Source organism: Eriocheir sinensis, unplaced genomic scaffold (assembly GCF_024679095.1).
Source record: "Eriocheir sinensis breed Jianghai 21 unplaced genomic scaffold, ASM2467909v1 Scaffold502, whole genome shotgun sequence".
Taxonomy (NCBI): domain Eukaryota; kingdom Metazoa; phylum Arthropoda; class Malacostraca; order Decapoda; family Varunidae; genus Eriocheir; species Eriocheir sinensis.
In genome coordinates this window covers 1-11118 of record NW_026111835.1, presented here as the reverse complement: position 1 = coordinate 11118, position 11118 = coordinate 1, and positions in this window count along the sequence as shown.

Here is an 11118-nt window from a genome sequence, read left to right as displayed (position 1 = left end):
TAGACATGATAATAATGATAGACATGATAATAATGATAGACATGATAATAATGATAGACATGATAATAATGATAAACATGATAATAGTGACAGTAGTAACGCATAATAATAATAATAATAATAATAATAATAATAATAATAATAATAATAATAATAATAATAATAATAATAATAATAATAATAATAATAATAATAATAATAATAATAATAATAATAATAATAATAATAATAATAATAATAGTGATAATAAAATTATAATAGTGATACTGATCCTGAACATTACTATTACATATTCTAGTAGTAGTAGTAGTAGTAGTAGTAGTAGTAGTAGTAGTAGTAGTGGTAGTGGTAGCAGCAGTAGAGAAGGGAGGGAAAGGGGGAAGGAGAAGGATAGGGGGAAAGCATAGCAGGCACTCTTTAACATGCCTTAATGTGAGGTAGTTAAGGTATATATTTCACTGAAAAATATTAAGTATAATTACCATGTAACAATGAAAATAACTTTCTTTTAAATGAGACTTGATTATCATTATTTAGAAGGGACTGAGGCAAGTTATTCCAGCTTTTTGATCCCCGTGACAGAACACTCTGCTGGGCGTGTGTGGTCCTGCATAACGGTGGACGCAATTGATGAGTTCTACGGGGCACAGAGCGGGGCATCACAGTAAAGCCAGGGTATACAGGGAAAGAGTGAAGAGCTTTGTGTACAAGTAAGTTAGTTTGAAGGTATGTAATATCGGGAAGCTTTAACAACCTAAAATCTCTAAAAATACAGTTTGTATGAGCATACCGATCTTTAAAGAACATAACACGTAAGAGTTTTTTTTGTGAAATAATCAGGCTGTCGATGAAGGTGTTATAGGCGCCTCCCCATATGGCACAACAGTATAGAAGGTGCGGATATATTAGAGATAAATAAATTTGCCGTAAAGAGTTTTGGTTCAAACAATCTCTTAGTCTGTATATTACGCCCGTTAGCAGGGCTACTTTTGATTTTACCATGTCAATGTGTTGTTTCCATTTTAATTTATTATCGATAGTTATACCTAAAAATTTAAAATCAGTAACTACATTTAATGCAAAATTATTAATTTTTATTGATGTATGAACTGGCTGAGTCGTGAGTGGACTAGAAATCATGAACTTAGTTATGTTAATATTTAATGTTAATTTATTACTCATGATCCAATTTGATACATTGATAAGCTCAGTATTTAAAGTGTTTGTTATATCTTCAAGATCATGTCCTTGAATGAAAATTGTGGTATCGTCGGCAAATAAAAGGAATTTTAGTTTATTGCTGCTATGAATTATGTCATTGATATAAATTAAGAAAAGAATCGGGCCAAGAATTGATCCCTGGGGCACACCACATGCAGTATCTGTATATGGCGATGACACATTGTTAAACGATGTACATAGTTTCCTGTGTGCTAAGTAACTTTTGAACCAATTATGCGCATTGCCACGAATTCCATAAACAAACAATTTATCTAGTAGAATGTTATGAGAAATGGTGTCAAAAGCTTTAGTGAGATCACAGAACACAGTTATCTGGAACATTTTTGCATCCAAAGCATTGTAAATATTTTGACATAGATGGTGAAGTGCTAATTCAGTAGAATACTTAGGACGGAAGCCATACTGAACGGAGGTGAGGAGTGAGTGTTTGGACAGGTAATTCATTAGTCTTACTGACATCATTTTTTCAAAAATTTTGCTAAAGCTGGTAAGATGGAAATAGGTCTGTAATTAAGTGGTAATGAAGAGTCTCCCTTCTTAAAGATTGGAACAACACGTGCCATCTGCAGGTGACTTGGAAAAGAGCCTTCTTTAAAAGATGTATTAATTATATAAACTAAAAAGGGAGAAACTAGGTCACAACATTCCTTAATTATTTTAATACTAATGTCATCATGTCCCGGGGAAGAGACTTTTATATTAAGAATGACAGACTTAACTTCTGGTAGTGTAGTGGGTCGTAAGTAGAAAGAAAATGGAACCGATTCGGGGAGATAAGTGGTAAAAGGTGTTTGGGTCTCTGGGATGTTCGTGGCTAACGTGTTGCCAATATTACTGAAATAGTTATTGAAAGCGTTCGCTATATTAAAAGAATCTGTTACGGTATCACCATTGAATAAAAAAGATGAAGGAAGTTTCACTTGTTTTTTTACCGAGTAGACTATTTATAGTAGACCAGGTCTTTTTGGAGTCCCCTGCTTCACTTGACAATTTGTTTTTATAGTAATTTGCTTTGGCAGTTCTTATGGTCGTTGTTAATTTATTTCTATAGGATTTAAAGGCGTTTTCATAAGTAAGGGGCCACTTGGCATACAGTTTTTGAAGTTTGTTACGATGTTTAATTGAATTCTTAATGGCAGAAGTGATATAAGGTTTGCCTATATGCTTTTCTTTAATTGTTAATGTCTCCAACGGGAAGTGCTTATTATACAGATCAGTAGATTTCGTTATGTACCAGTCAAACAAATAATTTACTCCATAATCACAGGCATTTGAATTCCAGTTAATGTTAATTAAATCAGCTTTAGATGCACTTATGTTTTCATTGGAAAGATTTCTTCTGGTTATAGTATTAACAGTACTAGGTGAGTAGACAGTGTTGTTTAATGAAAATGAACTAACAATAGGGAAACGATCACTAATTGAGTTATACATAATACCGCTTGTTAAATAATAATCAAAATTGTTGGTCCTGATGTGATCAATTATTGTTGCCGAGTTTCTAGTTACACGTGTAGGTTTATTTATTGAGGAGAAATAGCAGTAACTGTGAAATAAATTAACCAAGTTTTGAGAACTTTTTTCACCATGATTTAGAATATTAATGTTGAAGTCACCCATGATGTAAACTGGTAATTTAGACCTGGATACAATACTAATAATATCAGTCATAGATGCAAGAAAGTCATCTGTATTAGAATTCGGTGGTCTATAGATCATACCAACGATAAACTTGTTAGGTTGTATAGTTTCTAAAAATAATGATTCCAGATGTTGGAGTTGACGAGATATTACAAATTTGGCGAACTTGAAATGTTTTCTTGATATAACTGGCAACACCACCACCGTGCGTATTCTTATTATTAAAATAATTATTATAACCATCAATGGAATAAATTTCACACAATGCATCACTAAGGCGAGTTTCGCAGAAGCCTAACACATCATACACACAGTTACTAGTGTTGATACACTGATCCAAGCAACTTTCCAGGTGAAGAGGAACGCTACTGATGTTGAGGGCAAACAAATTAAGAGAGTCAGGAGAACTAATAATATTGTCACTGAACAAGTAATTGCTGGCAGGTTCACTAATATTATATTGAATGGAGAGATTATCTGAAGCACGGTCACCATCAAGATATAAAAAAGGCTTGTAGGTCATTTTATCTAAAACATGTAGTGGAATATTGTGAAGGACATTGGCAGTTAAGAGACTAGCAAGAGCAAAGTTATTTAAGTTGTGGAGGAAATACCACTTGTTCCATTAACAAAGGATGATATTTACTGGACACGTCAGTAGAACAGAGCTACTGTATAGATACCTGTTGATCTACTTCTTGTGCTTACTTCTGAGGTTGTTCTGGAGTTGAAGTGCGTGTGGCGTCGAGTCCCGTGGAGTCGAAGCCTTCTTGCCCACACCAGACGCCCCAACACCAGCAGGACGCGTTTTGTCAGTGCCAGCACGAGCGCCCTCACGGCCCGCCTCCCCAGTAGCACCAGGAAGCGGAGCCATGTCACCAGCCGGCTGAGCACCAAGGCCCACTGCGGCAAGTGCAGTGAGGTCCACGGCAGCAGCAGCAGGTGAAGATCCACCACCACCACGTCCACCAGCCCCGGACAGCTCACGACTGGTTGTTCGGGCAGGGTTACTACCAAGGGTCAGGTCAGCAGCACCACTAGATGTCGCTCCGCCGACTGAAGCTTCACCCAGGGTCGATCCCTCTTGTCCTTGATGATGAGTTTGGTGTGCTTGAAGAAGGCTATCTTTCCTTCAGATCTTGCTTGTTTGAAGGCTGGCATTTGACTTCTCTTCACCTCCTGTGAGGCAGGACAGAGATCTTCATTGATGAACACGCCCGAGCCTTTCAATTTCCTTGTATTACGCATCACTGCTTCACGGTCTTGGAATCTTTCAAATCGGGCAATTATTGTTCGTGAGTACGGCCAACCAACAGTGCCGACCCTGTGCGCTCGTTCTAGGTCCATGGGTGGAAGTTCCAACTTGTTTTGCAAGAGGGATGACACGAGGGCATCAGTCTGTTCCCATGATTCACCGGCTGTTTCGTTAAGGCCGGTGATGCGCAAATTATTACGACGGCTGTAGTCGTCTTGATAGTTGAGACGCTGAACAAGCTCCTTTGCATCCCTTGAGATCATTGACTGTTGTTTCTTTATCAGAGTTTGACTTGCGTACCGCTTTCAGATCTTCTTTTAAGTCGAGTACCTCAGCTTGAGTAAACTCTAAACTTCTTGTTAGCTCTTGTATCCTTGACTCCAAACTACTTACTCGTGCCTTAAACTGCTCCACAACAATATCCAGAGCGCTCCGAAAGGCTTGGTTCTGTGAGTCCAGTAGCAGCTTTATTGCAGAGGAATCCATGGTTGTAGAGTGGCAAAAGTATATCTCACTGGTGCCACTAAGTCCAGGAGTGTGTTGGACAGAATGCTAGAAACTGGCAAAGTCTGCAAACACTTGAAAGGCACTGTAGGTCAGGGGTAAGGAGCTGCTAGGGAGGGACGTCCGTTCGCACCCGCTGCTCGAGAGAGAGAGAGAGAGAGAGAGAGATATGCAGAGCTAACTACAATATTTGAAGGGTAACTTTTTACAGGGACAAATGAGAAAAACAGAAAAGAAATAATGAATAGAGGGACAAAAAAGGCGGAGGTAAAAGCAAAAGAAAGAAGGAATATAAAGGACCAAAGATGCAGACCAACAACCCCCCAAAAAAGAAACGAATTAAAATAGTAAGAAGAAACAACGCAAGACAGGACAAAACGAAGACGAAGAATAGATGAACAAACTGACCAAGAGCAGAGCAACCAGCATTCCAACCACACGAACACAAGACACTGGTGGCAACACGACCCCCCCCCCCCCCCAATCTAGAGTCCTGGTTGATAGGTGGTCTTCAGGACGGCATGTGGGTAGTCTGAGGACACTCGGCGATGACTGAAAATTTGTCTGTGGCGGCGGGCGGGACGCGGTCTATCGCATGTCTCCCCCCCCCCTCCTATTGTCTTGTACCTTTCTGCTACTACTACTACTGCTGCTACTACTACTACTGCTATTACTGCTACTACTACAACTTCTCCCAGTACTACCACTACTACTACTACTACTACCACTACTACCACCACTAATAATAATAATAATAATAATAATAATAATAATAATAATAATAATAATAATAATAATAATAATAATAATAATAATAACAATGATTAAAATAATACCCGCGATAATAATATTTTATGTGATCATAAAATAGAAACTAACCAATTTTACGAAAGGAAATCATTCTTATAACACGCGAGAGGTCATTCAATTCATTCAAATCAATGAGATAGGCAACAGACGTCTGGATGGCAGCACGCGAGTACCGAAGATTTGCTTTAGACACGATGACTTAACTAAACTATTCATGTTCTGCAACCATCCGTTCCATGCCTTTAAACTAATAAGTTGTTTATGACCTGAAAATCTATCTATTCTTTGTGTTGTTGCTGGAAGGAAAAAAATCCACCTTTTTTCTCATATACGTTTAGTTAAAAAAATATTCTCTACCCGAACTTAAGAGGAAAATGCAAACGCTCAAGAGGACGCTGACCGCAGGGAGAAGGAAGAGGAAGAGGAAGAGGAAGAGGAGGTTGAAAAGGAAAGTGATGGGACTATTGTGCTCACCTCCTCCTCCTCCTTCTCCTCCTCCTCTTCCTCCTCTTCCTCCTTCTCCACCTACTCCTCCGCCTCCTCCACCTCCACTTCCTCCTCTTCCATCATCCTCAGCATCATAATTATCCTCATCATCTTCTGCTTCCTCTTTATCTTCATTATAATCACCACCACCATCACCACCATCATTATTCTTCCTTGTGTGTGTGTTTCTTGTTTTGTGGTTCAGTTCTGGTCAACTTACTACAGAATGAGTATCATATTGTTAGAATCGGTACAGAGAAGGATGACTAAGATAATTCACGGGTTAAGAAACTTGCCATACGAAGAAAGACTCAAACTGTTAAACTTACATTCTCTAGAAAGGCGGACAGTGCCAGGATGACTTGATAGAGGTTTATAAATGAAAGAAAGGCTTCAATAAGGGGGATATTATTAAGGTTTCGATGGTAAGAGAACCGAGTAGGACACGAAGTAATGGTTTTAAACTGGATAAATTTAGATTCAACAGGGACATGGGCAAAAATTGGTTTTCTAATAGAGTGGTGGATGAGTGGAACAGGCTGGGCAGTCATGAGGTGAGTGTCAGTACGATAGTCACATTCAAAAATAGCTTAGATAAATTCATGGACAGTGATATTAGGTGGGGTAAGATTCACAGGAGCTTAGGTTCACAGGAGCTACCTTGTACAGGCCTACCAGCCTCTTGCAGACTCCTACGTTCTTCTTATGTTCTTATGTTATCTGCCACATCCCCACCCAGTCATACACTCTGTCTAGTTCATCCTGGATCTGAGCCGCTCCATTCAGCGCCTTCACCCGAAACTCGAAACCGGCTCACGATGACTCAACAGAACCGAGTGATCTGTTGTGATCTTGCAGGGGAGGTGCTATGATAACAACAACAACAACAACAACAACAACAGAATATCTAGATTGATAAGAAAGACAAGAAATGATAAGAAATGCTAAGAAACATGGTGCTAAGGCGGCCGTCACGGGTCACAGGCATGTCTGTGGCTCGCTTACTGAGCCTCAGCGGCCTCGCGCCTCCGCCACTCGGCGATCTCGTCGCGTATGTCGCGGTGGCACCGCAGCACAGCGTCCCTGTCGCCCTTGATGTGCAGGGTTCGCCTGACCCGCACGATGCTGACGCCGTGGCTCCGCCGCAGGTCCTCCAGCTGGCGGTCACTGGGTCCTGCGAGGCGGGAGATGAATCTGTGCGCCACGGTGAGGCTGCGGTAGGCGAGGGAAGCTGTGGCGGGGGCGGCAGGGACGGTCACTGGTGAATGGACTTCGCCCCGAGGGGCTTCTCTGTGCAGTGGTGCCTCCTCTTCTGCGGCACCGACGTCAAAGGCTTCCTCCTCTCTTGTGGCACCGACATCAGTGGCTTTTTCCTCCTCTGCGGCAGGAACATCAGAGGCTTCTTCCTTTTCTACGGCAGGAACATCAGAGGCTTCTTCCTCTCTTGTGGCACCGACATCAGTGGCTTTTTCCTCCTCTGCGGCAGGAACATCAGAGGCTTCTTCCTCTCTTGTGGCACCGACATCAGTGGCTTTTTCCTCCTCTGCGGCACCGACATCAGAGGCTTCTTCCTCCTCTGCGGCGGTAACATCAGAGGCTTCTTCCTCTTCAGCGGCACCGACATCAGAGGTTTCTTCCTCCTCTGCGGCGGTAACATCAGAGGCTTCTTCCTCTTCAGCGGCACCGACATCAGAGGTTTCTTCCTCCTCTGCGGCACCGACATCAGAGGCTTCTTCATCCTCAGCGGCGGTAACATCAGAGGCTTCTTCCTCTTCAGCGGCAGGAACATCAGAGGTTTCTTCTTCCTTCGGCACTGACATCAGAGGCATCTTCATCTCCTTCGGCACCGACATCAGAGGCTTCTTCTTCATCCTCTGCGGCAGGAACATCAGAGGCTTCTTTCTCTTCTGCGTCACCAACATCAGAGGCTTCTTCTTCCTCTTTCGCGGCAGAAACATTTGAGGCTTCCTCCTCTTCTGTTGCATCGACATCAGAGGCTTCCACAACCTCGTGCGCCGCCTCGCCAAAATCTTTATCTTTCACCGTAAGCACCCTTTCCGGGAGATCCTTCCGTTCATTGTAGGTGTCATCGTCATTGTAAGTGTCATCGTCATTGTAAGTGTCATCGTCATGATCGTCCACCGCAAACACCTTTTCTAGGTAAACTTTCCATTCGTTGTAGGTGTCTTCATCATTGTAGGTGTCATCGTCATTGTAAGTGTCATCGTCATTGTAAGTGTCATCGTCATGATCTTCCACCGCAAACACCTTTTCTAGGTAAACTTTCCATTCGTTGTAGGTGTCTTCATCATTGGCGGTGTTTCCTTCAGTATACATGGCCTTCTTTCCTTGTCGGGTTTCTGTTCCAGTGGCCATGTTGTGGGAAGGGCCTGGAACTGCTGACTGGCTTGCTGGAGGCCGACTTTGTCTTCATAGATGTACAAGTAGAAGCTGCCAGGTCGCCCTCCGTCCAGCAGCGCCTCCAGGAACTCCTCCAGGCTAACGCGGGCCTTGCGAGTTGCACCGCGGCGGTACGCCACACAGATCTTGATCTGCGTGGCTTCGGCGTCTGGTTTCCCGCTGCACCTGAAGAGGTACTCCAGGTCCAGCGGGGCAGTGACGGAGGTGGGGCCGGACGCCTCCGGGAAGGCGAAGGCGGCCACCTTCCGCGAGCTGAGGGCTCGCCAGCACCCCCGACGCCGGCAAAGGGTGATGGTCACCTTGCGGGGCCGAGCCCCGCCGCTGGCGCCGCCGTCGGCGGCCAGCACGACGCAGGTGCCGAGCACGGTGCGTCGGATGTTGTGCTTGCTGCAGGTTTTAGGGAACATTGTGCTCACTAATTTTGTCTTCATTTGTTTTGTAAATGTTTGACAAAAGTCACGGTGAACGAGGCGGCGGCAGTTACAACAAAATAAGCTGGTGGCGGCCGCCGCCCCTTGCCCGGCAGAGCCTGCCCCCACTGCTACCAAGGCTCAGTTTCCTGCATTGTGTGTTTGTGTGTGTGTGTGTGAGAGAGAGAGAGAGAGAGAGAGAGAGAGAGAGAGAGAGAGAGAGAGGGGGGGCGTGATTCTACATACATATACGCCATAAATTCTGAGTGCTCCCCATACACACTCACGGTACAAAAAAACAATGGTAAACACAAAGAAATATAGAAACGACGCAGAGGCTTTTCTTTACGTCCGGAGCAGGAGGAGGAGGAGGAGGAGGAGGGAGTTATGTTAAAGTTGATGAAGAATATGTAGATTATGAAGAAAAAAAAGAGAAACGAGGTAGACGATGAAAGGAAGAAGTTTATAATAAAAAAGAAGGAAGAATTTGAAGAAGAGAAAGAAGGCGAAGAAGTAAAATATTAACAAGAAGATGAAAAAGAAGAAGAAGAAGAAGAAGAAGAAAAGAAGAAGATGGGAGAGAAAAGTGGAGAAAGACTATAAATTAAGAAAAAAGTATAAAAAGAAAGGGATTGAACAGAACAAGAAGGAGAAGACAAAGAAGGAGGATACATAGTAAGTGAAGAAGACGTAAAGATGGGGAAAAAAATAAAAATAAAAATAGAGAGAGGAAACCGATAAACAATAAGAAATAGAACAAAACGTAGACATGAAGGAAACGAAGAAAAAGAAAAGAAAATAGAAAATACCAACAGAATATGAGTAGCATAGGAATAAGCAGAAAGCGAGGATGATGATGAAGGAAGAGCTGGAGAGAGAGAGAGAGAGAGAGAGAGAGAGAGAGAGAGAGAGAGTAGCGTGTTGGAGAGGAAACAAGGGGGAAGGAGGAGGAGGAGGAGAAGGGGACGTTGAGTGTTTGCTTGCTGACGACGAGGAGGAGGAGGAGGAGGAGGAGGAGGAGGGATGTCGAGTGTAAAAGGCGAGTAATTTTGTGGCGCGGGGGGACAGAGAGGGGAGGAAAAGAGGGGAGGAACACAGGGAAAAATTATATAGGAGGGTTAGGATTTGATGCGTGAAGGGAGAGAGAGAAAGGGAGGGAGAGGGAGAGAGAATGGAGGAACAGGGAAGAGAGTAATACGAGGAAAGAAGGGAGAAGGGAGGAATAACAGAGGGAGATAGGAAACACAAGGGAAGAGGAGGGTAGAAGAGAGGAAGGGAGGAGAGACGAGCTAGAGAATGGGAGGGAGAATTGAAAAGGAAATGAGAGAGAGAGGAGAGAAAAGGATGGAGGTAGAGATAATATAGGAGAATAAAGGGGAGAGAAGGGTTGAGGAGGAGGAGGGAAATAATGATAAAGTAGAGGAAAACAAATGAAAGAGGAAAGGAATATGGAGAGAGAAAGAAGAGGAAAGAGAGAGGAAGTAAGGATAGGAATGGAAGAAAGAGGTAATAGGGGAAAAATTGAATGATCGATATTCTCTCCTCCTCCTCCTCCTCCTCCTCCCCTCCTCCTCCTCCTCCTCCTCCTCCTCCCCTTCTCCTCTTTCTCCTCTTCCTTGAAAAGGAAATATGCTTTAGAAAGATGATGAAAAAGAAAAATGATAAAAAGGAAATAATAAAAAGATAGACTAAAAGGGAAGAGGAGAATGGAGATGAAGACGAAGAGAAGGAGGAGGAGGAGGAGGAGGAGGATGTGATGAGGCGTGGCGTGAGAGTACTGCAATTAAGACGAAGTGTGAAGAGGAGGAGGAGGAGGAGGAGGAGGAGGAGGATGTGATGAGGCGTGGCGTGAGAGTACTGCAATTAAGACGAAGTGTGAAGAGGAGGAGGAAGAGGAGGAGGAGGAGGATGTGATGAGGCGTGGCGTGAGAGTACTGCAATTAAGACGAAGTGTGAAGAGGAGGAGGAAGAGGAGGAGGAGGAGGAGGATGTGATGAGGCGTGGCGTGAGAGTACTGCAATTAAGACGAGGTGTGAAGAGGAGGAGGAGGAGGAGGAGGAGGAGGATGTGATGAGGCGTGGCGTGAGAGTACTGCAATTAAGACGAGGTGTGAAGAGGAGGATGAAGAGGAGGAGGAGGATGTGATGAGGCGTGGCGTGAGAGTACTGCAATTAAGACGAAGTGTGAAGAGGAGGAGGAAGAGGAGGAGGAGGAGGAGGAGGAGGATGTGATGAGGCGTGGCGTGAGAGTACTGCAATTAAGACGAAGTGTGAAGAGGAGGAGGAGGAGGAGGAGGAGGAGGAGGAGGTGATAAATTTATAAGGGGCGAATTTAAAAACGCAAAGAGGC